Raw genomic sequence first — 7,430 nt, 5'->3', positions numbered from 1 at the left:
AGTGGAGTGTTTAAAAATGTGGTAACGAGCGGGGTGGCGATCCCCTCCCCCCGGCACAAAACGGAGCAGACAATGGACAGTGAAAAGTAAAGTGGTGAGGCGGTGAGGACAATCTTTACTTACCTTATCACAAACCTGATTATAAGAGACTCTATCCGGAAAAACTCGGCTTCCAAATTTAAGTATTCGTCGAATCTAGTACGAACGAAAGACTAGAAACAAAAAGCCCAATTTATTTGAACCACATATTCTCAATGGAATCAAAGGTATAGTGCTATTCGCAGAATAAATGCTAGTAAGATTGTGTGTATTTAAACATTTTAACACGGCCAACAACTTTATAACAACACGGCTTCTGGAAAAAAATGGCATGCGAGCTTTCATCCCCGCAGCTCATATGAAAAAAACAGGATTATTGATTTGTTCCAGTGAACATTCTAACAAGGACTTGTACTCCAAGCTGTCGTTCGATATATGAAATAATTTCAGTCAGACGTTTTCGAAAAAGTAGGTCAAACGAGTGCCTTTGCAAACGTGAGCATACGTTTCTGTCAAATTCATTGCCTGACAATGTTCAATATGACCTGTTCTCGTACAGGGTATTCGATTATATTCCTCCTCTGCCCAGCAATGTTACAGATGTTTTAAGTTTAATCACTCGGCCAAGATCTGCAGCGGCAAACAGCGCTGCAGTTTTGTGCTGGTATCACCACTAAAAGAAATGCGATAAACCCAAACGAGCTTTCTTGCGTAAATTGCAGCGGGCCACATATGGCTATTTCAAGGACTTGTCCAATAAAAATGCAAAAAATGATGGAGAAAAAGAGTAAAATTACTTACTCTTCTATTGTAAATACCAAAAACGCTGTAGACTTCCCCCGTTAAAAACTACTCAGCAAACTGTCAAATGTAAATTCGGATGTAAATAAGCCTTTATATACCACTGTAAATAAGACACAGAACCAAACGAAAGTCACTTCTGTTGCTGATGTAAAACTCAGCTATTAGTTAATGATCTGACTATGGCTATTGTTCGTACATTAATCCAATTGGCTAATAATGCTGATACCACTCCCGTTACTACCACAACAATTAAAGAGATGCTTTTTAAAATTATTAAATGGATTCTATCTCAAATTCACAGTTAAGAATCGCTCTTCATAATATTCAAAGTGTTAAAAAAAAAACCTTAATTATTTATTTTTAAAAAAATAATAATAGATATCTGCCTACTGAATGAAACATGGCTTAAAGAAAATCAAACTTTTAACATTCCTGGTACAATATATTTTATAAAAAATGCGAAAAATGAACATGGAGGTGTAGCCATCCTGATAAAAAATCTTTTTAAGTGTAAATTATTACAAACTGATTTTATGAGACATTCAAGCAATTGCTTTATCGCTGTCTGTTGAAAGTGTAATATGTCAATATTATGTGTCTATTGTCCCCAACTGGAGGCCTTATGCGTATTAATAATTTACGGAAATTAATAAATGACCTACCTAACCCATTTTTGTAGCAGAGCTTTAATGCTCACACATAGCTTTCGGCTGCGTTTCCACTAAGGGTCGTGGCCAACAATTGTTCACATGATTGACGAGTGTAATTTATGTATATTAAATGATGGCAGCTTTACAACTCTTAATTATCCTAATCGCAATCCTTCTGCTATAGACGTTAGTCTAATCAGTCCTTGTATTGCCCCTCTTGTGAGTGGTCAGTACATGATGACAACATGGGAAGTTATCATTCCCAACTATAACAGACATAACACTCTCAATAGACAGATATCAAATAAACCCTCCTGTTGACAAGTTTTTGTATAACAAGGCAGACTGGGAAAGTTTAAAAAATATCAATTGATATGTTTAACACTTGACTGTGGACAATGAGAACTTTGAATCATATAATCAGTTTTGTATTCGACTCAACACACTTAAGCAAGAATGCATACCTAAATTTACTAAAACTTCAACTTTTCGAAGTAAACCTCCGGCACCCTGGTGGAATGATAAATGTGAACAGAGTGTTGTCAACTCTTATGAGGCTTTAAAGTGCTACAGAGCTACTCCTACTATTGAAAATTACATACATTACAAAAAATTGATGCTATTAAAAAAGGACTATTGCTGAGGAAAAAAAGAATGGCTGGCAAAGACTTGCGACAATTTTAATAGAACTACACCAATAAGCGTTATTTGGAATTACATTAAAATGTTTAAAGGTATGAATAAAAGTAAAAACAAATCATACAACGATGAGTTTATCGCATCCTTTTTAGATAAGTTGTCAGAAGACAGCACAGTTAGTTTCGACAATCTAGATGTATACTTTAATCTTAATAATAATAATGAGAAATCCAAGTTTCTGTTAGAACCTTTCTCAAGAAATGAATTTTTACTAAGCCTTCAATCTCGTAAAAATACAAGCCCTGGTTTAGACGATTTTCCCTACATACTAATTAAAAGCTTGGATTCAACTGTACAAGATATTTTATTAGATATATTCAATGCACTATGGTCAAAACAAATAATTCCTCAGCCGTGGAAAACCCAGTGCGTGATTCCAGTTCTCAAACCAGATAAGTCCCCAGATTGTGCTGATTCATATCGGCCTATTTCCTTGTCATCATGCATTGGTAAAGTTTTTGAAAATATGGTAAAATGTCGCCTCGACTGGTTTGTTGAATCAAATAGCATTATTCCGCATGTGCAATATGGATTCAGACGAGGTAGGAGCTGCGCAGACAGCTTCTTATCCCTTATAACAGATCTGAAATATGCAAAAAATAGTAATGTTAGTGTTGCATGTGTTTTTTTGGATGTCAAAGGAGCATTTGATAATGTTCATCCTGGAATATTAGTTAAGGTGTTAACTAACTTGGGAATACCGGGGTTAGTTGCCAAGTGGGTGCATGAATTTCTAGTTAACCGAACATTATATGTGAAACATAATAATATAATACATGGCCCAAGATCTGTGTCTAGAGGCACTATGCAAGGTGCAATTCTGTCACCTTTGCTATATAATTTGTATACTAGTGAGATTTGTAAATATGTAAATACAGATTTTGTAAATATTTTACAGTTTGCTGATGACCTTGTACTATATAGTGTCAATAATGATGTAGACATAGCCATCCATAAAATTAACTATGCTCTTAAGGAACTACATTTATTTTACCATAACAGATTACACCTACAAATTAATCCAACTAAAAGCAGTTCTATGATTTTTAGTAAGGACTCTCCTTCTAATAATATTATATTCAATAATGAAGTAATTTCCCAAGTTAACCATCATAAATTTTTAGGCATAGTTATTGAGAATAACTTAACTTTTGAAAAACATATTAAATATATATCTCAAAACTCCACAAAAGGGCTAAATATTATGAGGTGTCTAGCGGGAGTATCTTGGGGGCAGACCCAAAGATACTTTCAATTTTGTATAAAGCAATAGTTAGAAGCCATTTTGACTATAGTTGTTTAGCTTACTTAGATAGTAATTATGTACATAGACTAGACATTATTCAGAATAAGGCTTTGAGGGTGATTTCAGGAGCTTTCTGCTCAACTCCCATTAGAGCAATGGAGGTTGAAACAACAATCATGCCTCTTGTATTGAGAAGATTACTACTGGCAGAAAGACATAGTGTGAAGCTATTAGCTTCAAACAATCAAAATATAATTAAAAAAATAATACCTTGTGAATTAGACTGCCATGATCCTATGACTACAGGTGCCGATCTTCTCAATGGCCAGGCTCCCAAAGTCTCTCGCATCCTGCTGGAAATGAGGAAGAAATTCCCATCATTGTATGCAATATCACCTTGGCCATGTTATTCACATTCATTCAGTTCTATATTCCCTCAAGTTTCAGTAATTAGGGCTTCCATCACCTCTAATCAGGATATGTTAGAATTTTTAAGTGAAAATGAAGATTACTACAAACTTTATACAGATGGCAGTAAGGGAGAAAATTATGTTCGTAGTGCTGTTTAACCCTCAAAATAAATTTGTTCAAAGCTTTGTTCTGAATAGTAATTGTAGTATATTTACTGCGGAGGCATATGCTGTTTTAGAAGCACTCAAGTTAATTGCATTTACTAATAGTTACCATAAATTTTTATTCTTACTGACTCTTTAAGTCTAATTAAAGCTCTGGAAAGCTTTAAAGTTCATTTTAAAACATCATACATGATTTTTAAAATAAGAGAAATCATTAACAATTATAGAAGAAAAGGATTGGAAATTTCTTTTATGTGGATACCGTCACATAAAGGAATAACAGGCAATGAAATAGCTGATAAGGCTGCATATGATGGAATCAATGCGATAGATGTGTCCTTAATTGTCAATATTCCGGTTACTGATTGTTATGCCGCCATTAAACATGATGTACAAAAATTGTGGCAAGAATTCTGGAAGAAGGATCAGGAAGCCAAGGGAAATGGTATGGAAGCATTCAGCAAGACTTACCAGTCAAACCATGGTATAATAAGCTCAAGTCACCCAGCCGTGATTTTATCACCACAATCAATCGTCTTCGTTTTGGCCATACTAAGACACCTGCACATCTGACCAGACTTGGAATTGTACATAATAATAAATGCAACAACTGCGGAGGTATCGGCGATATAGACCATTTGATTTTTTCCTGTCCGGCATACTCTTTGGATAGGTTAATCCTGGCTAGTGAAGTTAAAGTGTTATCATCAGCTAACGACCCCTCCGCCGCCTCAGTGAATTGTTAAAAAATGTGGACTGTTTATACCAATCTTTAAATATATTAAAAATACTTTCAAAGAACTTTGACATTACAGTGAAATGTGAAACATACTCTGATGCTCCGAACGATTAGTACCTCTGATGTGAAAAATAAGAAAGTGAAGTGTGAATGAATACGTACGTTAATAAATGTGTTACCAATGAAGAAATAACTGATATGACAACATGAAAATAAAGACTTTAAGGTCTAGTAACCAGGCCATAAATTACAAAAAAAAAATTCAAAAAAAAAAAAAAAAAAATTTGTTTCAATTTTTAATGAAATCAGTACGAGATTTTGTATAAGTAATTGATTTTTGTGTAACGTAGTAATGTCAATGGTAATAGTTTAGTTGAAAAACCGTACTGATATCTTAGATCTGTGAAAAAACTTAAGATTAGGTCAGAAAAAGCAATTTGTTTTAATTTGTACATTGTTAGGTTTCCATTTTTACAAATCATTGTTTTTTTGCTGTACTACAATTTCTAACTTGGTTCTTTATGAAGCTGATGCTTTGTTAGCAACAGCTCGGTGCTTTAATTTAAATAAGCCACCCATATCTAACTATATTCTATGTATAGTGTAGTTATTTTAAGAGTAAAAACGGCGGTACAAAACAATTTATTATCATTAATAATTACCCTTTTTTCTAAAAGACAAAAACTTGGAATATTAAAACAATGTTTACTCATTACAGTGGAGAACATTTCTACAGTTCCATGTATTTTTTCAAGTAAAATTACATCTGAAAATAAAACAGCGAAATCTCGTGTCATTACATATCAGTCGGTGTGCTTTATTTATGCGTGGATTGAAACGTACAGCACGTTCTATTCACGCAGAATCAGTCGACGTCGAAAAAGATCTACGGTGGAATATCGGTAATGTTTCGTTTTGTTTTGAAAGAACGAAACGTAAACGTTCATCTTTCTTGACATAAAATTCAGAGGTTATGTAAAAATTTTATTTGTTTCGAAATTACGTACAATAAAACAGAAACACTTGTGTAAATGTCTCTGTAATAAAAAAAGTAAAATAGCAGAAGCACGAGGATAAAATATATTCTGGTTACCATAATAGTCACGAAATGTTTTCGTCAATTTTTGAGAGCCTTGGGCCAGTTAGGAATAGACTGGTGAGTGTCCACGCATAGCAACTCAAATTCTTCACATTATGCGCCATTATTTTTGAGTTCTACATCTATCTAATTCATATTTATTAGTCGCGAACCGTTGCTGGAAACGGAGCCGGCGTGCCGGGTAGTAACTTCGAACGAAAACTGCGTCTCAAAAGAAGAACAACTGACTGAAGCTTTGAAGAAATCTCTGCCGGGGACTACGTATATCAGCGTGGAGGATATTTCTGGCGGATGTGGGGCCATGTTTGAGGTTCTGAGATGAGCTGGACTGGACTTGTATTTTTTTTACTTTGAAATTTTTAGGCTCAATACGAATTTGTACATTTTAATAATTTAATCTACAGGTCAGTATAGAAGCCAAAGAGTTCATTGGGCTACCTCGAGTGAAGCAGCATCGCCTTGTGACAGATTCCTTGAAACAGGAGATATCTGAGATGCATGGAATCCGCATACATACCAACCCAACACCAACAGAACAAGTGATTGCAATTAAGACTTCACTGCAATGGGTTAATTTGTTTGTATATAGTAAATATAATGTTAGATTTTGTTTTGAACGAATATGCAACTTTGGCTTAGCAGTAAAAAAAAAATATCACGGGACAATTCACACCAATTGACCTAGCCCAAAGTAAGCTTAGCAGTTGCTGTGAGATGTGTTAATTAGGTTTTTAAATTAGAAATTAAACCAATTTTTTGTTTACAAGTAGAGTTTATTCATGCATCTTTATTGTATCAGCTTTAGCAACTGATGACAAAAATAACTTGTTATTAGATAAATGACTTGCTATGCATAGAGAAAACAACAAATGTATAAAAATGATATTATCTAATATTGTGATAAATAAGCAAGATATCAGTTGAATTTTGAATAACTTGCTAATAAAGTTTTGATCTTAGTGGTTAGTAGTTTTACTGAAAGATTTATGTTTAGATTATGCCTTTGCAGTGAAAAAAGTATACATCGTAACATTATATATGGTGTGGTACTGCGAAAGTAGTGCCATCTCTTTATGTATTAAGGTACTTGCTTCTCTTGTGATTTCAAATAAGTGAGCTCACTCATTTTAGAGTTGACACTTTTTGTTGCGGTCAATGTATGGTGAGGCTCTCACTAAAGGCATATGTGAACTTCTAATCTTAGTTTTAATAGGTATGGAAGATTCTCTCTACAAACTGCAAACCTGTCTCTTACAAATCCCACTAAGTAATGTAAATGCAAGTTTGTAAGTCTGTTTGTTTGTTGTTGTTATCATTATCACACTAAACTGCTGAACCGATTTAGATGGAATTCAGTATACAATAAACAGTTTGTCCCAGGAAGGACAGGACAGGACAGTTTTTATCCCTTAAAATTGCATAGTTCCCGCGGGATAGCATTAAACGAATTCTGCGCGAACGAAGTGATTGGCCTCAATTTGCCACTCTTTCTCTCGTGTATCGATTCTGAGTTAGGGCTTTTTTTTTAAAATATATGAATATATTTTAATTGTAAACAACTAGCTTTTCATTTTGCAGA

General features: G+C 34.2%; 1 protein-coding gene and 1 long non-coding RNA gene across 2 annotated transcripts in view; one reads left to right on the top strand and one right to left on the bottom strand.

Moving 5' to 3' along the window:
* LOC141439791 (uncharacterized) overlaps positions 1-7,430 on the top strand; it is a gene marked incomplete in the record, with an annotated part of 323,470 nt that overhangs the window by 302,470 nt on the left and 13,570 nt on the right.
* Positions 2,478-4,732, bottom strand: LOC141439793 (uncharacterized). Its single transcript, XR_012452640.1, has 3 exons — positions 4,485-4,732; positions 3,709-3,791; positions 2,478-2,775 (listed from the first exon to the last, which is right to left on the bottom strand). It is a non-coding gene; the product is annotated as an uncharacterized lncRNA (long non-coding RNA).

Source organism: Choristoneura fumiferana, chromosome 21 (genome assembly GCF_025370935.1).
Source record: "Choristoneura fumiferana chromosome 21, NRCan_CFum_1, whole genome shotgun sequence".
NCBI classification, from domain to species: domain Eukaryota; kingdom Metazoa; phylum Arthropoda; class Insecta; order Lepidoptera; family Tortricidae; genus Choristoneura; species Choristoneura fumiferana.
This window is presented reverse-complemented; position numbering and strand designations above follow the sequence as displayed.